The following is a 6,039-nucleotide window of genomic DNA, read 5'->3' on the forward strand; positions in this document are numbered from 1 at the left end:
AGAACCCTGATTGGGCATCTGTTATTAAAATGAATCCACGCAATTTGTTTGCTCCTTCTGTTTTAAATAGTGTAGGCCTTGATGAAGCTGTTGAAGCCGATGAAGGTGGTGAGACAGATGTACTGGATGTTGTCGATGCAGAAATTACAGTGCCAAAAATTACAGTACCTGAAGAGATCACTAGTTGGTGCAGAAATGATGACGAAGGATCTAGCATTGATGTTTCAGTCATAGAAAATATAAAACCTATTGAGTTTGAAGATGTCCAATTCGAATCTGATGATGATACGGATGATGATGAGGCTTACGTAAATGATGGCCATGTTGCTCCTTTGGGACAAGAAGAATTGGATGATGACCAGGGGTTCTTTGTATAGTTTTTAATCTCTTGGTAAGGTGCTTTTCACATGTTTAAGCCATGAGTATAAGTTCCTGAACTGTTATGATGGTTACCTGCGAGAAATATCTCTCCTGAAGTTTAATCTGATATGAAACAGGTTGAAACAAGGCATGCCTGCATAGTGTCATATGTTGTGGCAAATGGGAACAAGAGCTAGTGCCCAGCACTAACAATTTGGTGATGAAGAGAAGAGAAGAGTAGTTGTTGTTCTTTTAGTGTTGTTGTTATTTTCCTTTTGACAGTGATGCTATGTACACACCGTTGCTATGAACTTATGGTCTTTTAGTGTTGTTGCCATTTTCACTACTTTGCCTTGAGCTTATGGTCTTTTGTGTGAACAATCTATACAAGTATGGCTGCTGAAACTTGTGTGCTATCATTTTGAAACATTTGTTATATATCTCGCTGAGATGGTTTGTTATATTCTACAAAAATCTTGTGTCATATGTCCTTGTATATATCTTGATGTAGTGTTGTTGATCTGCTGATGAATTCTTGCTGAAAATTAGTCTGGGATACAACTGTTATGCTGCTCAATTGGTGGCTGAAGAGCTGTTCAAATGAAGCCTGGGAGTGTTTAAAAATAGCTAGTGTGCAGCCTTGCACAATTTCTGTACTTAACACATAATTTTATATTGAATCTCCTTTTTTAGTAACATCACACATAAATACATCACATCAAGCAAGATACAGAAAAATTAGGAAGAGAATGTGTGGTGCTCAGTTCTCACGACTCACCTTTGTGAGAAGGGCACTGAGCTTGCCATCTTTCGGGTGCCGAGCACGACCTTGCTACCGGAGGAGGTCAGTAGGGTGAGTGGAGGAGACCCTGGCGGTGCAAGAAACCCTAAAGTGAAGGGCGTCCGCGAGTGTGCAACGCTTCGCACGCGCGTAAGCGAGCATTCCTCCAAGTTGTGGTACCACCGATGTCCACTTTGCAAGATATGTGACTAAAATGCAACTTAGGTGCAAGTTGTGGTACCTAATGTGTTAATACCTCTTTAAACTAGTACGCCCCTTTAATCATATCCTGCAAAAAAGTATAATAAATAAAGGAAAAAAATGGGAGCACGGTAGAGAATATCGTTGCAATATCCTGCTCCTTTTTGGCAACACTAGAGGATTGTTGCATTATGATGTACGTATTACCATGGATGCTCAATTTGTCGCAATATGTAATAGTTATTGCAACGCAACGAAGGTGAGGCAAAAAGTCACCCTATTACAACCAACACATGCTTTGTTGCAATATTATCTGTGACTAGCACCACATGTCAGAGGTGTTGCAATAGTATCTATGTACTTTGTTGCAATACCTAGCCGTTATTGCAACAAGATGACCAATTCACGCAACGGGACAGGACTGTCGCAATATCACTACCATATTACAACAACGATGCAGCTTGTGGCAATACATGGCTTCTATTGCAACAAAACGAGTACTTAGCGCGATGAAATGAAATTGTGGCAATATGTAGATCCTATTACCACGAACTGGAATTTTGTGGTAATATAGCATTTTATTGCAACAAAAGATAGTTATAGTAATAATTTTTGTTGCAATAGACCAGAATCCTTGTAGTGCGCCGCCGGTTTGAGCAGACGAAGGTGAAGACGGAGAGCACGGCGAGCACGGCCACGGAGGCGCCGATCAGCAGCACGGTGGAGTTGGACATGGTGGTCACAGCATGTACAACCTCATCGGCCGTGCCACACATAATATAACTATCCATACTTAATTTGTGAGGCCGGCCATGTCAGGGTCAAAGATCAAATGAGATCTCCAGCTTTCGCCCTACATGTATATACTGCCAACGGATTAGCCCAAAATTAGCGGCAATGCCCAAGCTAATTTAACTTACCGTTTTCCCGTCAAGTCGTTGCTTGTTGCATATGTGCGTCGATCACTCAGGATCATAAAGTGGCATATTTCGCGTTTTGCAAACTAGTGCACTTTAGTTGAGGGACTAAGAGCATCTCTAGCAGACTCCTTATAAGCAGTCAAACTCTTATAATTTTTAGGTTTTAGTTAAAAAATGTCCATAACAGATCCTGTAAAAGTGGTCCGATCCTTAAATATTTTAAAGGGCACCGAAAACCCACACCTGAGACCCATATATTTGAAGGCTCGAAGGCCAAACCGAGGGTGGCCCTTATACCGGTCAAACCTCGTCGGGTACTCCCTTTGTAATATGTGCGTCGATCACTTAGGATCATATTTGTAGTCGTGTACGGCACATTAATATTAATTAGGAAATATACTCCCTCTAACATAACGTTAACCAAAAAATTGTCTTGTACTATTATGTTAGGAGGGAGTATTATATTGCATGTTAATATTATTAAGCAAAACATAAATTGCATGTTAATATTAGGTAGAACATAATTACTTGGTTAATGTTGACGTTGATATTAGACATGATATTAATTATGGTGGCGGCAATGGTCGTTCGGTAGTCTGTAAGCCTTGATGTAATTTTTATTATGTTTGAGGTGCTTGTATTTGGGTGAATCTTTATAATAGATTTAATTGTTACGCAAAAAAAATTAATGATGGGTGCTAAAACATGTTTAACACTAAACACCAGAACGACGTAGACCATTGGATAGATGTGGTTCAACGAGTCAGATTGATTGGATTTCCATAACTCGTTTCTTATATTGGTATAGATAGTGGCATATTTCACGTATTGCTAACTAGTGCACGTTTATATTAAGAAAAAATTAATAGACAGTACTTTTTTAGAATCAATAAACGGTGTACTTGAAAGCTATACAATTTTTGTTTTTGACAGTAATCTCCTCCTTTATTCATGTGTCAAGATAGTAGCATCGTATACAAGCATTGCGATGATCGCACTAGGAGCAGAATCCATCCATACATCAAAAGGAGAGGATTTAGCTAACCTCGCTAATTCATGAGCTACTAAATTACTCTCTCTAAAGCAGTGATCATAGATTACAATTGATATCATGTCTCTGCTACTATTAAAGAGGACTATGTAGTCCTTTTGTTCGTTTCGTCACACCTTCATGGATCGTATGGTCCCACCTCCCATCGATTTTTTCCAACAAAGAATCCCCATCGATTTCTTTCGAGCGAACCTTCCGTTTGTCTGGGTTTTTTTCCTCATCTTAGATCATTCCGCTCCATTCCCAACTTCCTTCCCGATTTGATTTTTCTTTCCAAACCCGACCCCCATCTGATCAGGATCTATAAGAGGGGTTTCCTCCCGTCCCTTGTGCAGACAATGGAAGAGAGGAGGGAGAGCGGAGGGGAGCGCGGTGGCCTCTGGGCCGTCATGCGAGAAAAGGAAAGGCGGCGACACAACGACCTTCTGTGTTGCCGCTGCTGCTTGTGTGCTCATTCCCCTCTCTTCATCCCTACCTCCAACTCGATCTTCGGTTGCCGTGATACGGCAGATTGGCAAGTCTGGGTATAAGCCATCATAGGAGGACACCCCAGTGTGCCCGCTCCCGGCGCCGTCTTGTACGTCGACAACTGCGGGCGGCGGTGGGGCTGACCCACGACAATGACTTTGCATCCTTCGGAGCCTTTGGGGAGTTCGAGGGGTCATCGCCGTGGACGACAATGGTACGCGCGTTATTGTTCGGTTTCGGGATGGCTGCTCTCCATGGGGCTGTAGAGAAGAACACGAGGGGCATGTTTGGTTAGTTGGATCATTTTTGGGGGTCTTTGCATGTGTGACTCAGTTGGGCCTGGCCGAGCTAATGCATGTTCTGCATATCGTTTGGTCACCTGCATGTAGGTTGGCTGCACTAGGGACCGGATTTCCCCCTTGGTGTTTGGTTGCCCGCGTTGGACCGATTTGATGCACTACACAGTGTTTGGCTGTGCACGACATAAGTTGTGATCACCCCTTCTCAGTAGTGGTGACCTTACCGCACATGATATAATGCATCATTTTAGTCTTAGCTAGGAAGTAAATGGCAATTCATCCTAGCTACTAACAAATAGCAGTAGACAGCATGCCATCAGGTCGAGCCATGCTGTCAGATAGAATGTTAGAATCATGAGCCGATCCTTCCCAGCCAGCTAACACATATGTGATATTCGGAGTGAAGTCAACAACATCAAGAATATTATGGCTTCTGTAGTGCTTTCTACCCGTGTATGCTGCAGACTGTGACCTCGACACTCTAGCATTCACATTAGTACCATCTATTGCGCCAATGAATCCTGAAAATGGCATGAAAATATGGTGTCATGGTTGCATTAGAACAATACAAGCATGCCAAGGCATGAACTAAGAGTAGTGTTCTCCTTGAGATACAGATACCATCTTGGGCTTGTGGGAATATTTCTACAAGTTTGCCTAGTTGGTGCCTTGATCAGATCTCCTCTGAGCTCCTCAACAGCATACAAAACTTGCCCGAAATACCTTGAAATGGTCACCATTGATCTCCTGAATGTGTTGTGGATAATCCTGAACCTTTGATTATGACATACAACATGGATGAACATGACAGCTTGTTCTTTAATAATGGTGTGGATGTTATCTTGTAGCAGCCCCTGTTCCTAAACGTCTCCACAAGCCTGGCAAAAGGTACTCTTTTCATTTGAAGCATTCACAAAGTCTACGTCATTATAGTTGTAGTGGTTCAGATTCAATATCCACTCCTATCCCGGATTAACATGGGACCATAACGGATGAAAGGTTTATCACTTCAACGAACAGCTCTCTTGTGGACCAACATGAGCCATTCCTGAATGGTAGCTATCATGATGCTGCCTGGACAACCAGCTTCATCTGTTTGTCCATAACCTAGGCGACATCAATGCTGCGATGAGCAATGGCGAAATCGATCCTACGCCTTACCTAGTGGCTTAACAAATGACCTAATAGAGGACGGGGTTGTATACTTCTTACCCCCTTTAGAGCCAATGACCCGGCCATGGCACAGACAAGGAGGATGAGATGGAGTCAGAGACAAAGGGGAGGAGCAAGTCCTGCTGCCAGAGATTGAAGTCACATTTACTCGTTTTTTCCTATTTAACCTTTCAGAAAATAGTGTGTGATTTTAGATTTGAACTCCAAACCCCTTGGTTTATTTCCGACTGCAGTAACCAACTGGGATAGATCACTTGCTCTTCCTACATCTATTTCTTTCTCTTTTTTGTGCATATTTCCATTTCAGGTTTCGCAGGGTTTTTCTGGTCATTTTCTTTCGAGTTTTTCATGCACGGTTTTTCCTTTTTTTTCATTTGTCATGAACTTTCCTTTTGATTTGTTAACTTTTTAAAATTCGTGAAACATTTTTCAAATCCACAAATTTTCCCAAATTTGTAAACATTTTCCAAACTCATGAAATTTTTAAAATTCATGAAGTTTTTAAATTTGTGAACTTCTTTGCAAATCCGTGAACCTTTTCTCAAATTCGCGAACCTTCTCCGAATTTTGTAAACTTTTTTTCCAAATAATGAAAAATTTACAGATTTTTTAATCTTTTTAAAAATTAATGATTTTTTTTCAAGTTCACGAACCTTTTTGAATTCATGATTTTTAAAATAAACTGTACATTTTCGAATTTATGAACTTTTTTCAAATTCTTGTAATTTTTTAAAATCATAATTTTTAAAAAAAATCATGAATAGATTTTTTATTTTACCATTTTTT

This window comes from Aegilops tauschii, chromosome 5, assembly GCF_002575655.3.
Source record: "Aegilops tauschii subsp. strangulata cultivar AL8/78 chromosome 5, Aet v6.0, whole genome shotgun sequence".
Classification (NCBI taxonomy): domain Eukaryota; kingdom Viridiplantae; phylum Streptophyta; class Magnoliopsida; order Poales; family Poaceae; genus Aegilops; species Aegilops tauschii.